Source organism: Gouania willdenowi, chromosome 9 (assembly GCF_900634775.1).
Source record: "Gouania willdenowi chromosome 9, fGouWil2.1, whole genome shotgun sequence".
NCBI lineage: Eukaryota > Metazoa > Chordata > Actinopteri > Blenniiformes > Gobiesocidae > Gouania > Gouania willdenowi.
In genome coordinates, this window is record NC_041052.1 from 42180360 (window position 1) to 42194386 (window position 14027).

A 14027-nucleotide genomic window follows, 5' to 3' on the forward strand; every position below is an offset into this window, starting at 1 on the left:
ATAATACATAATCTCACCACCTAAGCGAATAGAAAAATAGGACAAAACTTCACACAGATGTCATGGCCCAGCTGGCATAACAGGTCTTCACAAAGGGTGGTTTCCATACTAGTTGTTGTTGTTTGTGGTTAACACTTGATACATAACAAGGCGTTGTCTTCCTGTTAAGTAAAGTGTGACTTCTTACACCTAAAGTGTGACTTCTTACACCTCGAGGTGATGGTTTTAGCACCTTCTGTGGGAAACAGGTGTTGTTTTGGGTATTACTTAACAACATTTGCTTTGCAGCTGTCTTTACAAAAAGCTGTAAACAGGTGTGACATGTCAGAACAGGCGAATAGCTGTAATGGTTAAATAAGCATTTCTTTTGCAGAATAATGAATGAATGATTAATACACACCATACAACACAGCGTTAGCGTTTGCTAGCATAGCGTTAGCGTCTGCTAGCATAGCATTAGCACATGCTATCATAGCGTTTGCATCTGCTATCATAGCGTTAGCATCTGCTATCATAGCGTTTACGTCTGCTATCAGCATTAGCGTCTGCTGGCATAGTGTTAGAGTCTGCTAGCATAGTGTTAGCATCTGCTTGTAGAGCGTTATCGTCTGCTAGCATAGTGTTAGCATCTGCTAGTAGAGCGTTATTGTCTACTAGCATAGTGTTAGCATCTGCTAGTAGAGCGTTAGCGTCTGCTATTATAGTGTTAGCATCTGCTCGTAGAGCGTTAGAGTCTGCTAGCAGCAGGTTGATACAAAGACGTGTTGCCTTTGTCTGATTCTCTGCTTTTATTTTCTACTTCCTGTTCATAACCTGACCATCTGTCTATAAAATGTGTGGCGTCCTCCTGTATTTCTAAAACCTGTTTCCTCGCCTTGAGCATTGTTTACTGCGTTGACTGAAAACGACGGCAACTTGAGTTGGGTTTGGTTCACTGCTTCTTTTCCAAAGTTTCCACAGTTTTAACCAAATGCTGAAGCGTGTGGGCCTCTCCTAATGCTACCATGTCCACTCATGTGCTGCAACCCAGCTTTTGAGAATCACTCATACATGATTCATATACTGTTACCGTTCAGATAATAATGGAGATACATTGTTTGATTGTAAACACTTGATTCTGTTTAGTAAATCCTAACATTTCAACATAAATATTATATGATACATTTGTATATATTACATTAGCTTGTTTGTTGCTAGTTTTGAGATGTGTGACATACTTCTCTTCCCTGATTATTCAACCTCTGATAATACGTCATCGGTTACAGACGAGCTCATCTGATTAGAATATGAGAATTCTGATGTCTGTCTTAAAGGGATCCTCCACTGTTTTTACAAATGTGTTCTAAAACCTTCTAAATGTCCTTATTAGTAGATCTATATCTAACAAAACACATTATTATGAACCAAATTTGTTTTATTACCTTTTAAAATTAGGGCTACTTTACAGTTTAGATCCTGTGTTCCTCCATCTTGAAATCACGTGATTGATGATGTCACATGGCCCCACTGCCTGTAAACATCCATTGTTTTCTATTAGAGTGAAACATTCAGCCTGATTTATAGATCATTTAGTAGATTTTTCAGTCAAAATAACAACTTGTGCTGCTTTTGGTTGATCTAAAAAAACGGAAAAGTTAAAGATGTCGATGTAAAACTATTTTGTTTATAGAAAGTTAGAGAGTAAATCACAGACAGTTGAAGGACTCCTCCCAAAAGTCCTTCTATCCTCAGGGTTTGTGTGTCTTCAACAGGCTGTGATTTACTCTCTAACTTCAGCCACCAAAGCGTATCAGCGCACTGTTTAAGGGAGAGTAAAAGTTCCTTAAGAGAGCTCTTCTTCTCTGCTTCATTGTCGACAACCAAACCTCAGAGTTGTAAACAGTTATGACCACAGGGGGCTACAGTTCCAACAGTTTACAATGACAAATTTAACATTTCCTAGTTTTTTAGAGCAAATAAAAGTAGCACAAGTTGTTATTGTGACTGAAAAATCTACTAAATGATCTAAAAAATCTACTAAATGATCTAAAAATCTACTAAATAATGTAAAAATCAGGCTGAATGTTTCATTCCAATAGAAAACAATGGGATGTTTACAGGCCGTGTGACATCATTCCCAGTATTCCTATTTTTAAAAAGCAAAATAAAACAAATGTGTTTCATAATAATGTGTTTTGTTAAACATAAATCTACTAATGACATTTAGAAAATTTTAGGACGGATTTGTTAAATTAGTGAAAGATAACTTTAAGGCCATTCACTTTTCATCAAAACAATTCTGTTTGTTTGAAGCGTATCAGAAATTGTCTTAGTTTGATTCTAGTCGTCAGAATATGTGATCATAAAGTGGTCATGTGCCAAACTAAAACAACTTAAAGTTCTTCTGATGTGATTTTATTTTCTACTGTTTGCTCTAAAGAACGTAAACTAGTTTAACAGGAATAATTAATGAGTTATAATAAAACGTAGCAGCCGACGACGTCTTAACAAACTGCACAATCTGTGGATTTTTAGATTTAATGAATTTGTGTCTCGTTGAATCTTTTTGTCCAATCATCATCATCATCATCACTGTCCTAATCTTTGCATTATTGTGTTTGATCGTTACCTTTGTGTTGTGTTTGGGAAATGGCTATATATAAAATATACTATATATAACCTTAATGAAGGAATTCTCAATAATTATGAATCACTTTGGTTTTTGAACTTTTGGTTGGATGTGACATTCCCGCTGCACTAAATGGCAGAACTTTGAATACTTGGATTAAAAATAAAGGAATTATCTCATCCTTTGGTTCACTGAGCTTCACTTTTTCAACAACTTTATTTAAGCTGGACGCTAGTTCTCCACATCAGAGCCGGCCCTAGCCTCTCTGGCGCCCCCTTATATGTCGTTTTTTTAAACCAAGTAATTGACTTTTACAACATTGTTATATTATTATTATCAGAATAATTTCTAACACTTACTGTACATAGTGGTCTTCACCATATCCACAAAGATGCTTTACATTAGGAGAAAACGAGCAAAATTATTTTTTTGACATTTTATTTAATTTTGATAAAAGAGTTTCACATACATGCATAAAAGAACACAAACAAGTGAATATCTTAGTAACACGTTCAAAATACAAATGAGTAATATTATTAGTGTAAGGCATAGCACAAAAACAAGATACAAATAATAGATAGATAGTGGTGTGTTGGCTCATCAAGTATTCTTTTTAATTTAAGTACTTATAACTAAAATGTTTCACTATTGACATTCACATTTTGTTGAAAAGATGCAAAACTTCCAGTTTATATATATATATATATATATATATATATATAATACTGAAATTGCAGTAATGAACACATCAACTTAAACAACTGCAGTTCACAGACGTATTGCACAAAGTAAATATTTAGTAAAAATAGTGTCATTTTTTTGTGGTGCTTTATAAAGCAGGCTTAACCAACACAAGCTATATACAAGATATATATCAATATATTTTACATATATTAAAAAAATAAGGCCCCATGTATATGTCACTCCTTACATGTACTGTACATAATAATACATAGTTCTTTTAAAATTATGTTAAACTACAATGTAATAAATTAATAGTAAGTAAGTAGTAAAACTTTTTTTTTATTTTCATTAAAACTAGACTAACGAATTATTAATAATACTATCAAGTTTAGTTTGCTAATAATACCAGCGCTTTCATTGTTTAATTAATATAAAAAATATACAATTTTGCGCCCCCTATGACGGCCGGCGCCCCTAGCATTATACTGCCATATCATACTGCCTATGCCGTGGGCGGGCCTTGCTCCCCATCCACCTGATCCTCCTCTTCCTCCTCCATTCCCAAGATACTTCAAAGAGCATCTAAAACAATTACTAAACCTTGAACAAAATGATGAGAACAAATCCGTGTGAAAGTTTTCCCTGTTTTTTTTTCCTGGTTATCCACGCCTCCCTTTGTCACCTCAGTCGTGGGTTCCTGGTGAACTGGTACCTTGTGTACTTGTGTCTTCTACAGAGAACTGGAAAGTCATATTTGAGTAAAAACAAAGATCCATCACTGAAAACTGACTTTAGTTTGACACGTGTTTAGATTATTATAACACACAAACCTTTGTACGGCAATGGCACATTTATTTGTATAGCACATTTCATACACAAGGCAACTCAATGTGCTTTACATGATAAAACATTCAATTGTTTAAAATCAATAAGAACATTTAAAATCATCAGTAAAATCAATTAAAATCATCAACACATTACATCATCAACATGACCAAAAATCTCCCTCTCAAAAATGTTCACATGTGATGCTGACTTCAGCTCTGCTGCAGTTTGTTCCACTTCTTTGCAGCATAACAACTAAACACAGCATCACCATGGTTACTGTGAGCTCTGGGCTCCACTATCTGACCTGTGTCCATAGATCTCAGAGACCTGCTGGGTTCATACCTGACTAACATCTCACTGATGTATTCTGGACCAAACCCATTCACACATTTATAACCAGCAGCAGAACTTTACAGTCTCCTCTGAGGCTGACTGGGAGCCAGTGTAAAGACTTTAAAACTGGACTAATGTGTTCTGAACGCTGCAGCTCAGGTCTGATGTTTTGATCCTCTTTTATGAGATTCCTGTCAGAAGAAAGAAGAGTTCTGCTCTTCGTCTACAATGACCGCTCGCTCCGATTAAACTCCGCCCACTGTTCTGCAGAGTCACTTCATCTCTGTTTATAGATCTGATTCTAACCTGATGTATTTCCATATGTTAGAACTCATTCTGACAGGTTGATGATTGACACAAAACAACACCTGCATCCTCAGGTATGTAAAGCCTGTGTGCAGCACGCACACGCCTCTTTAAACATCCTCTAATGTGACTTTAAAGTCCATTTGTCACTTTTTTGACATCATGTGTGATTGACCACAACAAAAAGATGTCGTACACTTAGAAATCAAAGAATATTTGAAGATTTTTCCATGTGAATGTTGGAACTGTTGCATTAACCAAACCACAACAATGTTAGTCACAGTCCGTGTGTGACACGTCCAGACTCTTCTTATTTAGCTAAACACTCCATCTGAGTCCAGCTCGTCTGTCCTGGTTCCAGATCCCTGGATATAGTTCTAGAAATCTTATCAATCACTAAGGATGCACCAATCGATCGGCCGGCTGATCAATCGATGCCGATTTCCCTTATTTTGTGCGATCAGCCGATCCTTGCATAGAAAACCGATCTTTTCTACTTCTACAAACGTCTTAAAGTCAGTCATAAAGTCAGTCACTGTCTTCTTCTGCTGTGTGATGACTGACAGCCCCGCCCACCAGCTCATGTGCGCATGCCTCTGCTACACAGGATAACAACAACAGCATGGTTAGCTTAGCATGTCATCAGTTTGACAGTTTTACACAAAAACAGAGAGCAAAGGATGGTAATTTATAATTCCTGTAATGCAGAATAAGTCTCGGTGCAGCTACGAACAAAGCGCTGCGTCATTCACTATAAAACACTGCATTACTGAGTGTGAAGCATTTGAGGCTAACGTAATTACGCTAAATCTAAAGCTAGCGGTGCAGAGTCAGGGCTTCACTCAGAGCGCTTATTTGTGAAAAGAGCAAAGTTACTACAGTGAAAATGATGGAGTTGATGGTTTTGAACATGAATAAAAACCTTCCACTAATGTATAAGTGACTGTAATAAGTGTGAGAACAACTAACCCGTGTCATTCAGTCATTACTCTTTAACTTATGAAAATGTTACACATGATGCACTTTATTATTTCTCTACAATCTTTGACTTTTAGCTTTTATCTTTTCAGCTGTTGCAAGTTATTTTTAGATTAATATTTTAATATTTAAATATCCACAAAGCTGCTGCAGTTGGACATTTTTAATTTTTGCTCTACAAGGAAACTTCAAACTCAGGACACTTTATTGGTAGTTTAGGATGTTTATTTAGTTTGTTCTGTAGATTATTATTATATCATCTAAACCTTGTGATTTTATTTATTTGTTAAAACCAAAATACTGCTGACTGTGCACTTTATTTTAGTCAAAGAGCTCCAAACAGGTCAGCAGTGGAACCTGATGGACACGTTTAGGTAGTTTTTTAAATGTGAAAAATGAAAGACTAAAACTGATATAATTTAGTATTTTAAACAACAATGTTCTAAACTTTTATATATATTTGAAATAACTACGTCATGTGCAGTTAAATCAACACATTTGTATTGTTTCACAGATATTGTTCAATGTTTTACAATAAAATAAGATTGGAACATTCAAGGTGTTTGACATCAATCATAAAAAGAAGTTATCGGCCGATCAGGCTTTTAAAATAATCGTTGCAGTGCCCCGTGAGGTAGGGTGTCGGGGGCCGGAATAGGGGGCCACATCCCGGCGGGGCGGTCTGGCTTGGCCCTTGGAGGGGGCCCTGGCTTTAAAAAAAAAAAAAAACTGAAGCTCGTGGCGCGGGCGGCATCAGTGAAGGGTGATCTGGGGCGCCGTGGGGGGCTAGGTTGGGGTGCCTGGGGGCCGGCGGGGAGACTCCCAGCGGCCCCCTGGTGCCTTATGCGGCTTGGGGTGTGGTCGTCCTCCCTGGGCGGGCTGCTCCTGGTGCTGCATCCGTTCCGGGTCCTTCTGGCCTGGGGTCGGGCCCCTGCTGGCTCTGGGCTCGCCGGCGGGTGCCCACTGGCTGCCTGTTCGGCGCGGTTCTGGTCGTCTGCTGGGCGTGGGCTTCGGCTCCTCCGCTGGGGCCTCGGGCAGGGAGTTCTCTGGGCCCTCCCCTCGGGGGGTTGGGCGCGGGGGTGGGGTGGGGGGGGGGGGGGGTCGGGGGGTTGGGGGTGGGATCGGTGGCGTGGTGCGCTGGGTCCTTGGCTCCTTGGGGCTTTCTCGGGTGTGTATGGGGGGGCGATGGCTGATCTTGGGGGCGTTCGGGGGACTGCTTGGCCGTGGGGTGGTCGCCGGGGGCCCTTAGGCTGCCTGCTCTTGCTGCTGGCCTGACTGCTTCTTCGGGCCCGGGGGCGGCTCTTGGGTTTTGCAGTGGCGGTACTTGGAAATACATTTGTCATGGATGCACTGGCCTTGGGCTGTGGGATAACACTCATACTGGGCTCAATCATAGACACGTTGTTCCCAAATACCTGTTTTATGGAATTTCCACTCACTTCTTCCTCTGTTCACAGCCACCACCATTATTCCTAAACCACACACTGGTCACCAAACTGGCTTGACAACACAACAATAAACACAATATACACAACCACAATTTCACATCGCATCACTTAAAACTATTCCCCACCCATTCCATATCCTATCTTGTATCCCTCTTCCCTGTTAACTTCCCCACCCCCCTCCAACCCCTCACCTTGGTGTAACACTGCCCTCTCTTTTTTACATCCTCCCTTTAATAAAGTATTTCTTACCCTTCCCTAGGGAGGGCTGGTGATGGTCACAATTATGCAATGAAATAAATAAATTTATTTAATTGCAATAATAAAATATGCATTGCTGTCAAAAGATTGCACTTCTTGTAGTGTTAACCTTCGACAGCATGTGCAGACAAGGTAGAAAAAAAAAAATAAATAAATAAAATAATCGTTGCACCCCTACTTATCATATTGAGTGATAAGATCATTAGAACTACTCGCTATAAGCATTAAGTAGTTTTATTTAGCGTTTACATCTCACTCATCTGTCCCTCACTGTTTGTTGCTTCTTCCATGTCTGAGCAGAAACAGCAGCGGTAACACCAGACTGTTGGGAAGCTCTACCCAGGCAAAAAACAACACAAATACACACAAAAAACGGACATTACTGTTTTGTACAAACAGCCAAACTAAATCACCAAAAAAAATCAACACCAGCACTCCCAGTATGGACACAATGGTAAAGAACGCCCTCTTCTTTGATGGATCAGCCCATTGCCTGTTCCCTCCCTGCTCCCCTGGACCTGGACGGACCAGAACCAGGAGAACTGAGAGGCTGAAGAAGGAAACAGCTGAGAAGGTAAATGCTGGGACATAGTAATCTAAATATTGTGGGCAGGTCACATACGCTGCACTAAACACCCAGACACACACGGTGGAGACGTTCCTGATCCTGATTCCTTTGCTGTTCTTCAGCCTCATGTAGGTGATGGGATGAACCACAGCCAGGTAGCGCTCCACACAGGTCAGAAGGTGGAAACTCATCTTTCCCATCCAGCTGAACCTCAGCTCATTATGCCCCCAACTTTCAACGTCATCATTGTGTAAAAAATATCCACAAAGGAAGATAACTTCTCCAATGATTTGCACCAGTTCCATCAGGACCATGTTGTAGGTGAAACAGTCTGAGTGACTCATGGCTGCTGAGGAGGAGGAGGAGGAGGAGACCTTCTTCCTCCACTGTTGGAGGCCATGATGGAGGATGAAGATGTAGACAGGAAGGACCGTGAGGACGATTAAAAAGAAAATTGTTGGGAGGATGATGGAGTACGGATGGATTTTGAAACATAAGAATGAATTGTTTGGATTGGAGTCGTTGGAGGAGAACAAAGAGTTAGCAGCCATGTCTGAAGGAGAAAACAAAGAAGAATTGTTCTTTGTCTTTTTCTAGTAACAGTGAGATGAAGAAGTGTCAGTTGTTGAACAAACCTAGTGTAGAACCTCTGATAGTAAATAGATTGAATCACTTGTGACCCCACTTCTGGTCACCAGCAGCACCAGACGACCACTGACTTGTGTCCGAAAAGCTGCTTAACATCTACAAAAGACTGTAGAAGATGTTGACCCACATAATGTTGTATCTACACACCAATAATCAATAAGCTGATTAGTTGATATTAGAACCTTACAAAGTCAGAACTGAAAAGTCATATTTAAGTAAAAACAAAGATCCATCACTGAAAACTGACTTTAGTTTGACGCATGTTTAGATTATTATAACACAAACCTTTGTAGAGTTCTGCTCTTCGTCTACAATGACCGCTCGCTCTGATTAAACTCCGCCCACTGTTCTGCAGAGTCACTTCATCTCTGTTTATAGATCTGATTCTAACCTGATGTATTTACATATGTTAGAACTCATTCTGACAGGTTGATGATTGACACAAAACAACACCTGCATCCTCAGGTATGTAAAGCCTGTGTGCAGCACGCACACGTCTCTTTAAACATCCTCTAATGACTTTAAAGTCCATTTGTCACTTTTTTGACATCATGTGTGATTGACCACAACAAAACCAAGGAACAAGATGTCGTACACTTAGAAATCAAAGAATATTTGAAAATTTTTCCATGTGAATGTTGGAACTGTTGCATTAACCAAACCACAACAATGTTAGTCACAGTCCGTGTGTGACACGTCCAGACTCTTCTTATTTAGCTAAACACTCCATCTGAGTCCAGCTCGTCTGTCCTGGTTCCAGATCCCTGGATATAGTTCTAGAAATCTTATCACGTTAAGAAGTAGAACTACTCAGTATAAACACTGTGTGTGTGTAATTTAATTTAGCATCTACATAAAAATGGAGAAACTTTATTAAACAAACAGACAACTTCCCTATTGTCTGATCTCATAAATCACTAGTTGTGTTTCTATTACAGATTAATGCTAAATAAAAGCAACATCTCTAAATATCAACAAAGTATAATTGCACTTTGAATTCCCGTAAATCCCGTGAAATCTCATCCCGTGAGACTTCGCTGCAGAAAGACGGACGCTCCAAACCTCCTTAAAACTCTCCGTATTCTTTTGTTGTTTCACGTCTAATGTGTCAGTAATAATTATTAAGTCTAATGATAAGAAATGTCTGAGTCTCCTCTTCGGTCCACACTTACCGCGTCATGTTTTCTCGGAGAGAAGTGGTCATGTGACCAGGTACGTTGTTAGTTGGTTGAATTCTAAAAAGAATAGTTTGTGATTTAGTGACGGGGGTAAAATGTGGGTCCCAGGGTGAGACCAGTTGAGAAGCCCTGACCTAGACATTATTCCTTGTATTCCTACTGGTTTTTATGACATTTAAACATGTTTTCCAAACACGTACAATGATCAGTTCCAATGCTTTTTTTTTGCTGACTGGGTTTTTTCTCACATTGTGAATAATGTGAGTAAAGCTGAATCTTTAACCTCCTCCGCTATCACTGAGTTATGATGCGTTCAGTTCCCTTTACCTCCACAATAATACGTCTGCATGTGTTTTCTCTGCTCACCTCATGACTCCACAATAATGTGTCGCTATCAGTTTTCAGCTCCAGAATAATGTTAGCACGTATGTTGTTGCTCACCCTGCTAACCCTGCATTTATGATCTGACTTTAGATTTACTACTGCTGCTACATTAACAACCAGTACTGAATAAACTCTAATAAAATGTGAAAGCTACTGAAAGAGGTGACAATTATTATTATTATTATTATTATTATTATTATTACAGATCATCCGTAAATCAGGGATCACCAGGGTTAAGGTCAATTCTAATTGTAATCTTGTAAGATTGTTTTTGAGAAATAACAGAAACATATTTAAATGTCTTTTAAATTAAAATTAAATGATCAAAAAAAGAAATTAAGAAATGTAATTGTTTGATTACATGTTTTAATTTCATTAATTAAATGAACACCCCTTAAATTCACAAATTATAATGGTAACTGTAATTGGAAAATATGTTTCTGTTGTAATTGTAATTAAATTGTAATCAAGTTCAGATAATTTACTTTTTAATTGTAATTGTAAATGAAAATTCTATAAAAACTGTTATTTGCAATTAAATTAAACACAAAACCATGTTACAGTCTTTTAAATACGTATTTAATAATTATTAAAATATGTTTCAGATCAAGTTTACATGTTGGTTCTCTAAAGGATTATTTTACTATAAAAAAAAAAAAATTATAGGTAAACTGACAGAAAAAAGTCATAATTATGAACTAGTAAAGTCATAATTATGAACTAGTAAAGTCATAATTATGAGATACAAACTGATCATTTGCCGCAGTCACAAAACACATATTTTGGCTATTTATTCAATTGTTAGAGTTCAACATAATAAATAGTGTAGAAAATAGTCCAAGTACATAAATAAGTATTTATTGCAAAATTATTTATTTGCAAATTTACATTATTTTTTTTTGTCATATGACTTTCTACCTAATTATGACTTTCTTTCTCATAATTATGACTTACCATAATCATTTTTTGTTGTGTGGTGGAAACGGGCTTCCATAATTGTGATTAATTGTAATTGAAGTTTAGTAATTGAGAACGTAATTGTAATTGACTTTCAGGGGAAAAATACTAATAGTAATATTAGTTGTAATTGGAAAAACCGTAATCATAATTGAGTTGTAATTGAACATGTTTAATTGTAGGTGTAAAAAGTACTGATAAACATAAATGTACTCAAATAAGTCATAACTCAAATACTCTAGAACAAGTAAAAACTAACTCAATTTAAAAAGTACTCAAAGTTAAAGTTACTGAGAAAATAACCTTCATTCAACGCTGATTTTAACGTGATGCATTACAATTAATCTGATTGGTCGGCTGTGATGTTATACATTTGATTGTTGTCTGGTCATTTCATTTTTGTTGTTGTTTTCCAATGTTTGTTGATTATTGCAAAACAAAATAATAACAATTGACTCAGTAATGGTTGGGTGTAGAAATGTAATGAATTACTTTACTTCTTTTAAAACGTACATAAGTGCAAGTAAAATGACTGATTTAGAAATAAACTCATAAAAGTACTCATAAAAACAACTCAGTTACAGTGACGTGAGTATTTGTAATCAGTTACTTTCACCTCTTTTTAAATCACTTCCTATTACAGTGGAGGGTACGGAGCAGGACCAGAGATGGAGGAGGTTGGAACAAAAAGGCGCAGGAAGCAGATAACAGTGTTGTTTTATTTATCATATCTCCACACAGCGTGTTAGAGTAGTGTTAGTGTATCTGTAATGTAGTGGTCAGGATACAGTGACCTCAGTTGATCAAATACCTCCTCAGCAGCTGATAACAGCCTAATATCACAGACACTGTAATTATTTGTGCGCTGTCAGAGGGAAACGGACCACGGCCTCCGTCGATTCACATCTGGGAAGAAAAGCAAGGAAAGAGGAGCAGGAGGAGGTAAAGGATCTAAAGGAGGAAAAGGCACGACAACGACAACGACAACGACAACGACACACGGACAAATATCAGCAAAAGAACTACAACACGCCTGAAATTTGACAGTTTGTCATGCACACACACACACACTGATCTATGAGGACTTATGGGAGCCGATTCTAACTTTATTTGCTACATTAAATACCCACATGTTAAAGTGTTTTATTCAGATAAACAACATCACTTTAACGTCTTCAGCCCCAGCCACTTTTCTCAGAAAATCACGTAACCATAACAAATACGTTTTTTCTAAGCTTCTACATGACCTAAATGGTTCTTTTTTTGTTCAGATCGAAGTAGGGCCCTTAGTGGTGACAGATTATAGGACATTTTGAAATTCTCATTATTGAAGGCTAAAAAAGCAGAAATAATTGATCTATTGTATGGACATCAACTGCAGTAAGTTTGGTGATAATAATAAACGTTAGGCCAAAGATACACAGGTAGAACTCCACTTTGCCACAACAGTGTCAACGTTTTCCACAAGTTTAGAAACAAGTGTGTGTTGCAATTTGGCTTGAAATAAACACAGATCCATCTTTATTCAGGTTTCTGCACTGCCATGCCTAGTGCTATGTTTGGTTCCACTCTTTGAAGCCGTTACGCATACATACGGTATTTACTCAATGGGTATAAAGAATTAAAAATAAACTAAAACAATCTGATGTGTAGTAGAGCGTGTTGATATTTTATTTACCTTTAGTTTTGTGGGTTGTTTTTTCTGTTAATAAATGCATTGCAAGACATTTCAAACTGTAACTTTCCTCTTTGATAGGAAACAATCTTTGTCAGCATTCCTACACTTAATGTGCCAGGGAAGTTCAATGTATTTAGTTTAATTTCCCAGTTTGTGCTGAAGGTTTCTTTGAATTCATTTAAGTTTGTCTGACCTTGAAGGAAACAAACCCTGCAGTTGCACATAATTGTGGAAAAAAACACAATAAAGTGTCAATTGGTACTTTTATTGTGAAGCTGGGAGGATGTATGGGCTGGAGTCACACAGTGATAGATGACACGATACACAGCTTTCCTGATTTCGCAAATTTCTATGAAATGTGTCCTGTGTTGATGATGAAGGCAGGAAGATAAGAGAGTGGGGGGAGGATCGCTGGCCAATGGGATTCATCTATTTCTGCTTCTTATCTGCTGATAGAGGAGAACACACTTTCCACTTTCCTCTCCCAAATATCTGCTCTTACTTTGTTTCTGCTCGTCTCTCATCTACTCCCTCCTCCTCTTATCACATATACATTTATTTTTCTGTTCTCTCTTTGTTTTTATGCTATTTCTATTATCACCTCTTATACTATGTTCCCTTCACCTTTTCTTTTATATTTTATCCATTACTTTGATAACTTAATGAGCCTCAGAACAGATCATATAAAGACAGTTTTAGAGTGTTAGTGCTTATAATGATGTATATGGACAGTATTACCGCCTCTCACTACAGACATATCTACAGTATGTACTCAATCATCACTAAACGCCTGTATGAAAAAACCCAGACTCATCATAAATAAAGACATTGGCTGTGTTGTAAATGTCATCCTAACGTACTAGTCATTATAACGTACTACTCACACTAACGTACAACTCACACTAACATACTACTCATACTAATGTACTAATAATACTAACGTACTAATAATACTAACATACTAATGTACTAATAATACTAACGTACTAATAATACTAACATACTAATGTACTAATAATACTAACGTACTAATAATACTAACATACTAATGTACTAATAATACTAACGTACTACTCATACAACGTACTACTCATCCCAATGTACTACTCATACTAACGTACTACTCACACTAACATACTACTCATACTAATGTACTAATAATACTAACGTA